We start from the raw sequence: 12,569 nt of genomic DNA, 5'->3' as shown, positions 1-12,569 counted from the left end.
TGTTACAGTTAACGGGAATAATAGAAACTATGAATAGCATCATGTCCAACTTCTCATTAGCCAAGTCCTACCAGTTCAGCAACAGTGAAGTTGAGACTCTTATGCTCAAACTTCAGTTCATACTAATGTGCAAGTCTAAATAAAGTCCTAATTTATTTCTTCTTGCCATCTCATCTTTTCGTTGGGCATCCTGTCTACTCTGCAACTCATATCATTACCAAGATAAATGTATCCTACTCCTTGTTAGGCAACAGAGTGGCTCTCGTGTCAGACAGCATCTTCCTTTACCTTCATGATGTCAGCTGCTACGCAACAGAGTGGACCTCTAGAAAGAAAGCATCTTGCTTTAGCTTTATGATGTCAGACTGCTAGGCAACAGAATGGTACATCATGTCAGACAACTTCTTGCTTTATCTTTGTGATGCCAGAGACACCTGGACCAATTGTCCTTGTGGAGGCTGACCACACAGGAGGATGAGATTTCAGAAGTTATGCAGTAGCTTACTATCTGTATTCATGACTGCTAGCCACATAGGAGGGGGAATGGTAAAGGAATCTGAACCAGTCAAAGCACTGTGTCTTTTTTAAAAGTGGGATGGAGGTACAAAGACGGATTATCCTTAACAATAATCCACCTTGAGTATCAGAGACCAACATACAGAGTGCAGGAGAAGAGGTAAGATGAGCTTCATTCTGTGAGAATGTAACACTATTTTTCATAAGTGAGATGGTGCATTTCAGCCTCAAAGGCATCAATTTCCTCGAATGGAACATTGCTAGCACCAGGATCTAAAGCAGGTTTTTGTAGAGTTTGAGTCAGTCAGTCTTTTATTAACTATCAATCAATCAATCAATACATTTATAGAGCGCACTACTCACCCGTAGGGTCTCAAGGCGCTAGGAGGGGGGGTGCCGTTACTGCTCGAACAGCCAGGTCTTGAGCTTCTTCCTGAAGGAGAGGTGGTCTTGGGTCAGGCGCAGGTCGGTCGGGAGGGAGTTCCAGGTCTTGGCGGCCAGGTAGGAGAAGGACCTTCCTCCTGTTGTCGCTCTTCGGATGCGTCGGACGGCAGCGAGGGCGTGGCTGGATGATCTGAGGTGGCGCTTGGGAGCGTAGAAGTTGATTCGGTTGTTGAGGTAGCTCGGGCCTTGGTCGTGTAGGGCTTTGTGTGCGTGGGTGAGGAGACGGAAGGTGATTCTTTTGTTGATGGGGAGCCAGTGCAGGTCTCTCAGATGTCTGGAGATGTGGCTGTTTCGTGGGATGTCGAGGATGAGTCTGGCTGAGGCGTTCTGGATCCGCTGGAGTCTCTTCTGGAGCTTGGCGGTGGTTCCGGCGTAGAGGGCGTTGCCGTAGTCCAGTCGGCTGGTGACGAGGGCTTGGGTGACAGTCTTCCTGGTTTCTGTGGGGATCCACCAGAAGATCTTCCGTAGCATGCGTAGGATGTTGAAGCATGACGAGGAGACGGCGTTGACTTGTCTGGTCATGGAGAGGGAGGAGTCCAGGATGAAGCCCAGGTTGCGTGCGTGGTCCGTCGGTTTGGGTGCGGTGCCCAGGGCGGGGGGCCACCAGGAGTCGTCCCAGGCGGAGGGCGAGGAGCCCAGGATGAGGACCTCCGTCTTGTCTGAGTTCAGTTTCAGGCGGCTGGTCGTCATCCACTCGGCTACATCTCTCATCCCTTCGTGCAGGTTGGCTCTGGCGGTGGCGGGGTCGTTGGTCAGGGAGAGGATCAGCTGGGTGTCGTCGGCGTAGGAGATTATGTTGAGGTTGTGTTGGCGTGCGATGGCCGCGAGGGGGCTCATGTAGACGTTGAAGAGGGTGGGACTCAACGAGGATCCTTGAGGGACGCCGCAGATGACTTCGGTGGCCTCTGATTTATACGGTGGTAGGCGGACTCTCTGTGTTCTTCCGTCGAGGAAGGAGGTGATCCATTCCAGTGCCTTCTCCTGGATTCCGATGTTGCTGAGGCGCTGCACTAGGGTGCGGTGGCAGACAGTGTCGAATGCCGCGGAGAGGTCCAGGAGGATGAGGGCCGCTGTTTCTCCGTTGTCCATCAGGGTTCGGATGTCATCGGTGGCGGCGATGAGGGCGGTCTCGGTGCTGTGGTTGGCTCGGAAGCCGGACTGTGAGGGGTCGAGGGATCCATTCGTCTCGAGGAAGGCGGCCAGCTGCTTGTTGACGGTCTTTTCGATGACTTTGGCCGGGAACGGGAGGAGCGAGATGGGACGGTAATTCTTGAGTTCGGTTGGGTCCGCTGTAGGTTTCTTGAGTAGAGCGCTGAGTTCTGCGTGCTTCCAGCTCTCCGGGAAGGTGGCGGTGTCGAAGGAGGTGTTGATAATGTCCCGCAGGTGGGGTGCGATGACAGCGTCGGCCTTGTTGAAGACGTGGTGAGGGCAGGGGTCGGTCGGAGATCCGGAATGGACGGAGTTCATTGTGTGGATGGTGTCTTCGGTGCTGATCGGAGTCCAGGCGCGGAGGGTGGTGGTGGGTGGCGTTGCTGCGGTTGTGGCGTGCGTCGGTTGGATGCTGAAGCTGTTGTGTATGTCCGCGATCTTGTTGTGGAAGTAGGAGGCGAGGGAGTTGCAGAGGTCTTGCGACGGGGTGATGTCGTTGTTTCCGGCGTTGAGGTTGGAGAGCTCTTTCACGATGTTGAAGAGTTCCTTGCAGTTGTGTGCGTTGTTGTCCAGCCGGTCCTTGTATGCATTTTTCTTGGTGGCGCGGATCAGTTGGTGGTGTTTCCGGGTGGCGAGCTTGAGGGTGGTCATGTTGTCCATTGTTGGTTCCCTTCTCCATACTTTCTCGAGGGATCGGCAGTTCTTCTTGGAGCTCTTGAGTTCGTCGGTGAACCAAGGGGTTTTTCTGTTGCCGGGTCTGCTGGGCGGGGCCCTCAGAGGGGCGAGTTCGTCCGCGCAGTTGCTGATCCACTTCGTGAGGTTGTCGGCGGCCTGGCTGGGGTTCGCTGAGCTGGCAGGAGGGTGCTGGTTCAGGGAGGCGGTGAGCTGGTCGGCTGTGATCTTGTTCCAGCTTCTTCGGGCAACCTGTTGCTGGTGGTGGTGGATCGTCGTTCTTTTGAAGGTGAAGTGGACGCAGCTGTGGTCCGTCCAGTGGAGTTCTGTTGCGTGACTGAAGGCGATGTCTTTGCTGGATGAGAAGACGGCGTCGAGTGTGTGTCCGGCGAGGTGGGTGGGGGTGGACACCAGCTGCTTGAGTCCGAGGTTGGCGAGCAGGGTGGTGGTGTTGCGGTCGCTGTTGTTCTCCAGGTGGAAGTTGAGGTCCCCCAGGAGGATGTAGTCGGCGGAGGGGAGGGCGTGCGGGCTGATGAAGTCGGCGATGTCCTGGCTGAATCGTGTGCGTGGTCCCGGGTGTCGGTAGATCAGGGTGCCTCTGAGGGTGGTCCTCGGGTCGGTGCGGATCTGGAAGTACAGGTGTTCGGCGGTGGTTAGGGTGTCGTCGGTGTTGGTCGTGATGCGGATGGTGTCTCTGTGGATGATGGCGATGCCTCCTCCCATCTGGTTGGCGGTGCGGTCCCTCCGGGTGATCTTGTAGCCCTCTGGGATGGCTATGTCGGGCGCTGAGGAGGCGTTCATCCAGGTCTCCGTGAGGAAGGCGATGTCAGGGGCTGTGGTGTCGAGGAGGTTCCAGAGTTCGATGGCGTGTCTGTGGACGGAGCGGGTGTTGAGCAGGATGCACTTGAGGTGGTTGCTGCTGGTGTTCGGCTTGGCGGGTGCTGGTGCAGGGTAGGTCTGGATGCAGGTGAACTTGCAGGCATGGCAGCTGAAGGGTCAAGTCAAGTCAAGTCAGAGAATTTATATAGCGCGCTACATACCCAGAGGGTCTCAAGGCGCTTAGGGAGGGGAAGAGGATTATTTGTCAAATATCCACGTTTTAAGTTGCTTTCTGAATGCTAGGTGGTTCTGGGTAAGGCGAAGGTAAGTGGGGAGTGAGTTCCATGTTTTAGCAGCCAGGTATGAGAAGGATCTGCCTCCCATGGTTGTCTTGTTGATGCGAGGTACAGTGGCGAGGGCTTGGTTGGAAGAACGCAGTTGGCAGGAGGGGGTGTAGAAGGACAGTCGTGAGTTGAGGCATTCTGGTCCGATGTCGTAGAGTGATTTGTGAGCGTGGGTTAGCAGTCGGAAAGTGATCCTCTTGTTGACGGGTAGCCAGTGGAGGTCTCTTAGGTGACCAGAGATGTGTTCGTTACGCGGGATGTCTAATATGATCCTGGCTGAGGCGTTTTGGATTCGTTGGAGTTTCTTCTGGAGTTTAGCGGTAGTTCCTGCGTAGAGGGTGTTTCCGTAGTCCAGTCGGCTCGTGACCAGAGCATGGGTGACTGTTTTTCTGGTCTCGGTGGGGATCCAACGAAATGTTTTTTTGAGCATGCGAAGAATGTTGAAGCAGGATGAGGATACGGCGCTGACTTGTCTGTTCATTGAAAGTGAAGAATCCAGGATAACGCCTAGGTTCCGTGCGTGGTCTGTCGGGATGGGTACTTTTCCAAGGGCTTCCGGCCACCAAGAGTCGTCCCATGCAGAGGGGGATGTACCTAAAATGAGGACTTCAGTTTTATCTGAATTCAGTTTCAGACGGCTGTGTTTCATCCATTCGGCCACTTCTTTCATTCCTTCGTGTAGGTTAGTTTTGGCGGTGTTGGGGTCATTGGTGAGAGAAAGGATCAGTTGAGTGTCATCCGCGTAAGAGATGATGTTGAGGTTGTGTTGGCGTGCGATGGCCGCGAGGGGGCTCATGTATACGTTGAAGAGGGCGGGACTGAGTGAGGATCCTTGTGGTACTCCACAGATGACTTCAGAGGCCTCGGACTTGAATGGTGGAAGGCGGACTTTCTGGGTTCTTCCGGTGAGGAACGAGGTGATCCATTCAAGTGCTTTTCCTTGTATTCCGATGTTTCTGAGGCGTTGTAGAAGGGTGCTATGGCAGACTGTGTCGAAGGCAGCGGAGAGGTCGAGGAGGATGAGGGCGACTGTGTCTCCATTGTCCAGTAGAGTTCGAATGTCGTCTGTTGCTGCGATGAGGGCGGTCTCAGTGCTGTGTTTTGCTCGGAAGCCAGATTATGAGGAGTCGAGGGATTTGTTGGCTTCGAGGAAAGCGGCGAGCTGGTTGTTGACGGCTTTCTCGATGACTTTGGCCGGGAAAGGGAGGAGTGATATGGGGCGGTAATTTTTGAGTTCGGTGGGGTCCGCTGTGGGTTTTTTCAGAAGGGCGGTGAGTTCGGCGTGTTTCCAGCTTTCCGGGAAGGTGGCGGAGTTGAAGGAGCTGTTGATGACATCTCGGAGGTGTGGTGCTATGATGGAGTCTGCTTTGTTGAAGATGTGGTGAGGACATGGGTCTGTGGGGGATCCTGAGTGGATGGAGTTCATCAGGCGGATGGTGTCCTCAGTGGAGATTGAGTTCCAGTCGTTAAGGATGTTCAGGGGGGGAGAATGTTCATCATATGGTTGGGTGGGTTGGTCTCCGGGTTGGTTGTCGAAGCTGTTGTGGATGTCTGCAATTTTGTTGTGGAAGAATGAGGCTAGGGAGTCGCAGAGGGCTTGAGAGGGGGTGATGTCGTTGGAGTTGGCTGAGGGATTGGTAAATTCCTTGACGATGTTGAAAAGTTCCTTGCTGTTGTGGGCGTTGTTGTCTAGTCGATCCTTGAATGCTGTTTTTTTGGCCTTTCGGATTAGTTGGTGGTGTATGCGGGTGGCGTTTTTGAAGGCGTCCTTGGTGCTGGTGGTTGGGTCCTTTTTCCAGGCCTTTTCAAGGGAGCGGCAGAGTTTCTTGGACTTCTTAAGATCATCGTTGAACCATGAGGCCTTCTTGCTGCCAGGTTTGCTTTGACATTTTTTCAGTGGTGCTAAGGTGTCGGCGGTGTTGGATAGCCATAGGGTGAAGTTGGCGGCGGCTTGGTCTGGGTTAGAAGAGTGGGCAGGGGTGTTTAGAAGGAGCGATGAGGAGATCTGGTCGATGGTGATTTTGTTCCAGTTTCTTTGTAGAGTTGGTTGGAGGTGGTTGATGGGTTTCGGCTTGTTGTAGGTGAAGTGAACGCAGCTGTGGTCAGTCCAGAGGAGATCCGTAGTATGGCTGAAGGAGACATGTTTGCTGGAGGAGAAGATGGGGTCGAGTGTGTGGCCTGCGATGTGGGTGGGGGAAGTGACCAGTTGTTTAAGTCCGAGGTTGGCGAGGTTGTCCAAGAGGGTGGTGGTGTTGCGGTCGTTGTTCTTTTCAAGGTGAAAGTTGAGGTCTCCCAGAAGGATGTACTCTTTGGAGGGGAGCGCGTGTGGAGTGATGAAGTCTGTGATGTCTTCACTGAATTTTGCACGGGGTCCTGGTGGTCTGTAGAGGAGGGTGCCTCTGAGTGTGGTTTTGGGGTCGATGTGAATCTGGAATTGAAGGTGTTCTGAGTTGGTGAGGTTGGCGTCGGAGCTGGTTGAGATGCGGATAGATTTTTTATGGACGATAGCGATTCCTCCTCCTGTGTGGCCGGTACGGTCCTTGCGTGTGATCTTATCGTCTTCTGGGATGGCAATGGTGATGTCTGGGGCGGAGGAAGCGTTCATCCATGTTTCTGTTAGGAAGGCGACGTCTGGAGAGATGGTGTCTAATAGATTCCATAGGTCAATGGCATGTCTGTGGACTGATCGGGTGTTGAGAAGGATGCATTGTAGGTGGTTGGGGTCGGGAATCTGTGGTGTGGTCGTAGCGGAGAAGTTGTCGGTGCCGATGAATTTGCAGGAGTAGCAAGAGAAAGGTCCATGGGTGTGTCCAGGAGCGGCTTGGACGCAGTTGGGGGAGCGACCGGGGTTAAGGGCTAGGAGGGTGGCGGCATCATAGGTAATGTGGGAGGGCTGGGGAGCGCGAGGGGCAGGGGGTCTGGCACTGGGCGCGGTCCAGGCGCGGACGGGCGTAGACGGGCTTACCTTTGGCGCACCTTCGGCGCGGATTGGGCGCGGTCGCTGCGCGTGAACGCTGCGCGCGGGAACTACTGTCATATATGGAGAGTGGAGGGGGAGGGGCGAGGGCGTCTCAGCTGGGAGGCGGGGCGGGCTATAGATGACCACAACAACAACATACACAAAATGGAGGCGGAGGGGGGAGCACAGCGGAAACGCGCTGAATACAGAAAAGCAGCGATTTTAAAAACAAAAATGCAGACTTGTCAAAGCGGCAATCAGGCACACAGCGGCAGCAATAATTAGGCAGACTAGCAACAGCAGTGCAGTAACGATACCAAGCACAGCGGAAACGCGCTAAATACAGAAAAGCGGCGATTTTTTAATCAGAAATGCAGACTTGTCAGAGCGGTAGCCAGGCACACAGCGGCAGCAATAATTAGGCAGACTAGCAACAGCAGTGCAGTAACGATCCCAAATGCCACAGGAGGACACTGGGGAGCGACCACTCAGCCCAAGGGAGAGGAGCGAGTCACTCAGCCCAAGGGAGAGGAGCGAGGGTCCGTGGGTGTGCCTCGGGGTGGCTCGGTGACATCCCGGGATGCCACCGGCGTTGAGTGCGAGGAGTTCCGCGGCGTTGTAGGTTCGTCGGGTCGGCTTCCGTCGGTGGGGGCCAGGGGTCCTGGCCCTGGGCGCGGTCCAGGCACGGACGGGCGCAGACGGGCTTACCTTTGGCGCGCCTTCGGCGCACAATCGGCGCGCCCGCTGCGCGTCAAGGCTGCGCGTTCGCACGGTCCCATATATGGCGAAGTGCGCGGGGGGGCGGAGCAGCTGGGAGGCGGGAGCGGGGAGGGTACAGAAGGAAAAAAGGGGCGGGGTTAGCGGCGGTGGCGGGAAGCGGGGAGGGAGGACGAAGGGCAGCAGTACAACAGGAAAAGCAGGAAGGAATTACAAGAACTTTAAGAAAAACAGGCAATACAGTTAGACAAAACAATTGAAAACAGCAAAAAACCACAGGGTCAGGTCAGGCTATCACGGACCACGCCGCTCGGAGGCAGGGGGCGTGGTCACGCGGCGGCAGCGAGGTAGACCGGCAGGGGGGGCACTCGCAGCGGCTGGTGGCCGTGCGGCGCGGGGGTGTCCTAGAACTAGGTCACACTCACCTGCGTCGCACGGTCGCCATATATGGCGAAGTGCGCGGGGGGCGGAGCAGCTGGGAGGCGGGAGCGGGGAGGGTACAGAAGGAAAAAAGGGGCGGGGTTACCGGCGGTGGCGGGAAGCGGGGAGGGAGGACGAAGGGCAGCAGTACAACAGGAAAAGCAGGAAGGAATTACAAGAACTTTAAGAAAAACAGGCAATACAGTTAGACAAAACAATTGAAAACAGGAAAAAACCACAGGGTCAGGTCAGGCTATCACGGACCACGCAGCTCGGAGGCAGGGGGCGTGGTCACGCGACGGCAGCGAGGTAGACCGGCAGGGGGGGCACTCGCAGCGGCTGGTGGCCGTGCGGTGCGGGGGTGTCCTAGAACTAGGTCACACTCACCTGCGTCCCACGGTCGCCATATATGGCCAAGTGCGCGGGGGCGGAGCAGCTGGGAGGCGGGAGCGGGGAGGGTACAGAAGGAAAAAAGGGGCAGGGTTAGCGGCGGTGGCGGGGAGGGAGGACGAAGGGCAGCAGTACAACAGGAAAAGCAGGAAGGAATTACAAGAACTTTAAGAAAAACAGGCAATACAGTTAGACAAAACAATTGAAAACAGCAAAAAACCACAGGGTCAGGTCAGGCTATCACGGACCACGCCGCTCGGAGGCAGGGGGCGTGGTCACGCGGCGGCAGCGAGGTAGACCGGCAGGGGGGGCACTCGCAGCAGCTGGTGGCCGTGCGGCGCGGGGGTGTCCTAGAACTAGGTCACACTCACCTGCGTCGCACGGTCGCCATATATGGCCAAGTGCGCGGGGGGGCGGAGCAGCTGGGAGGCGGGAGCGGGGAGGGTACAGAAGGAAAAAAGGGGCGGGGTTAGCGGCGGTGGCGGGAAGCGGGGAGGGAGGACGAAGGGCAGCAGTACAACAGGAAAAGTAGGAAGGAATTACAAGAACTTTAAGAAAAACAGGCAATACAGTTAGACAAAACAATTGAAAACAGCAAAAAACCACAGGGTCAGGTCAGGCTATCACGGACCACGCCGCTCGGAGGCAGGGGGCGTGGTCACGCGGCGGCAGCGAGGTAGACCGGCAGGGGGGGCACTCGCAGCAGCTGGTGGCCGTGCGGCGCGGGGGTGTCCTAGAACTATCATGACCAACATAATGTGATCCATATTACTTCCATCTTGACAGAAATTATATTCTGGCAAAGGCTCCCACTATAAAGTAGTGAGGACACTCCAATACTATTAACATCTTTTTAATGACTAAAAGAATGATATGGAGTTTTACTTACCACATAAATTGGTAAAATGATGCAGTATGCCAGAAGACTTCCTTTTTTTTTTTTTACTTCAGTCTCTGCAATTCAGAGAAACTCTGCTGTGAAACACTGCCACTGCTGGACATTCAGTATAATCTGCAGATGGAAAAGTCCACTGGTAGTACATTTAGTATAAGCAATAAAAAAAGTGTTGATTTTTATAAAGGGTAACCAAATCAATGATATGGAGTCTGTTTTATTGTGAAAATCAACAGCTCAATAAAAAAAATTTAATCTCAATTTGTGTTTATAACCTCCCATACTTCACTGTATTCCCTTGCCTTGTCTGCTAACACTCTCTAAACAATTGTAGCACGTACATTGGGATATAGATCTTTTTGCCAGCCAAGTGGCAGTGCACTCTTTTCCAGTCCTTTGTTTTGGGATATGGTACACCAATAGCAATTAAGCCAGCTGATAAGATGAGAGAGGAAGGGTTATGTTACAGTTAACGGGAATAATAGAAACTATGAATAGCATCATTTCCAACTTCTCATTAGCCAAGTCCTACCAGTTCAGCAACAGTGAAGTTGAGACTCTTATGCTCAAACTTCGGTTCATACTAATGTGCAAGTCTAGATAAAGTCCTAATTTCTTTCATCTTGCCATCTCATCTTTTCGTTGGGCATCCTGTCTACCCTGCAACTCATATCATTACCAAGATAAATGTATCCTACTCCTTGTTAGGCAACAGAGTGGCTCTCGTGTCAGACAACATCTTCCTTTACCTTCATGATGTCAGCTTCTACGCAACAGAGTGGCCCTTTAGAAATAAAGCATCTTGCTTTAGCTTTATGATGTCAGACTGCTAGGCAACAGAATGGCACGTCATGTCAGACAACTTCTTGCTTTATCTTTGTGATGCCAGAGACCCCGGGACCAATTGTCCTTGTGGAAACTGACCACACAGGAGGATGAGATTTCAGAAGTTATGCAGTAGCTTACTATCTGTATTCATGACTGCTAGCCACGTAGGAGGGGGAATGGTAAAGGAATCTGAACCAGTCAAAGCACTGTGTCCTTTTTGAAAGTGGTATGGAGGTACAAAAGACAGATTATCCTTAACAACAATCCATCTTGAGTATCAGAGACCAACATACAGAGTGCAGGAGAAGAGGTTAGATGAGCTTCATTCTGTGAGAATGTAATGCTATTTTTCATAAGTGAGATGGTGCATTTCGGCCTCAAAGGCATCAATTTCCTCGAATGGAACATTGCTAGCACCAGGATCTAAAGCAGGTTTTAGTAGAGTTTCAGTCAGTCAGTCTTTTATTAACTATCATGACCAACATAATGTGATCCATATTACTTCCATCTTGACAGAAATTATATTCAAGCAAAGGCTCCCACTATAAAGTAGTGAGGACACTCCAATACTATTAACATCTTTTTAATGACTAAAAGAATGATATGGAGTTTTACTTACCACATAAATTGGTAAAATGATGCAGTATGCCAGAAGATTTCCTTTTTTTTTTTTACTTCAGTCTCTGCAATTCAGAGAAACTCTGCTGTGAAACACTGCCACTGCTGGACATTCAGTATAATCTGCAGATGGAAAAGTCCACTGGTAGTACATTTAGTATAAGCAATAAAAAAAAGTGTTGATTTTTATAAAGGGTAACCAAATCAATGATATGGAGTCTGTTTTATTGTGAAAATCAACAGCTCAATAAAAAAAATTAAATCTCAATTTGTGTTTATAACCTCCCATACTTCACTGTATTCCCTTGCCTTGTCTGCTAACACTCTCTAAACAATTGTAGCACGTACATTGGGATATAGATCTTTTTGCCAGCCAAGTGGCAGTGCACTCTTTTCCAGTCCTTTGTTTTGGGATATGGTACACCAATAGCAATTAAGCCAGCTGATAAGATGAGAGAGGAAGGGTTATGTTACAGTTAACGGGAATAATAGAAACTATGAATAGCATCATTTCCAACTTCTCATTAGCCAAGTCCTACCAGTTCAGCAACAGTGAAGTTGAGACTCTTATGCTCAAACTTCGGTTCATACTAATGTGCAAGTCTAGATAAAGTCCTAATTTCTTTCTTCTTGCCATCTCATCTTTTCGTTGGGCATCCTGTCTACCCTGCAACTCATATCATTACCAAGATAAATGTATCCTACTCCTTGTTAGGCAACAGAGTGGCTCTCGTGTCAGACAACATCTTCCTTTACCTTCATGATGTCAGCTTCTACGCAACAGAGTGGCCCTTTAGAAATAAAGCATCTTGCTTTAGCTTTATGATGTCAGACTGCTAGGCAACAGAATGGCTCGTCATGTCAGACAACTTCTTGCTTTATCTTTGTGATGCCAGAGACCCCGGGACCAATTGTCCTTGTGGAAACTGACCGCACAGGAGGATGAGATTTCAGAAGTTATGCAGTAGCTTACTATCTGTATTCATGACTGCTAGCCACGTAGGAGGGGGAATGGTAAAGGAATCTGAACCAGTCAAAGCACTGTGTCCTTTTTGAAAGTGGTATGGAGGTACAAAAGACAGATTATCCTTAACAACAATCCATCTTGAGTATCAGAGACCAACATACAGAGTGCAGGAGAAGAGGTTAGATGAGCTTCATTCTGTGAGAATGTAACGCTATTTTTCATAAGTGAGATGGTGCATTTCAGCCTCAAAGGCATCAATTTCCTCGAATGGAACATTGCTAGCACCAGGATCTAAAGCAGGTTTTAGTAGAGTTTCAGTCAGTCAGTCTTTTATTAACTATCATGACCAACATAATGTGATCCATATTACTTACATCTTGACAGAAATTATATTCAGGCAAAGGCTCCCACTATAAAGTAGTGAGGACACTCCAATACTATTAACATCTTTTTAATGACTAAAAGAATGATATGGAGTTTTACTTACCACATAAATTGGTAAAATGATGCAGTATGCCAGAAGACTTCCTTTTTTTTTTTTTACTTCAGTCTCTGCAATTCAGAGAAACTCTGCTGTGAAACACTGCCACTGCTGGACATTCAGTATAATCTGCAGATGGAAAAGTCCACTGGTAGTACATTTAGTATAAGCAATAAAAAAGTGTTGATTTTTATAAAGGGTAACCAAATCAATGATATGGAGTCTGTTTTATTGTGAAAATAAACAGCTCAATAAAAAAATTAAATCTCAATTTGTGTTTATAACCTCCCATACTTCACTGTATTCCCTTGCCTTGTCTGCTAACACTCTCTAAACAATTGTAGCACGTA

The sequence above is a fragment of the Lissotriton helveticus genome, chromosome 11, assembly GCF_964261635.1.
Source record: "Lissotriton helveticus chromosome 11, aLisHel1.1, whole genome shotgun sequence".
Lineage (NCBI taxonomy): Eukaryota > Metazoa > Chordata > Amphibia > Caudata > Salamandridae > Lissotriton > Lissotriton helveticus.
This window is presented reverse-complemented; position numbering follows the sequence as displayed.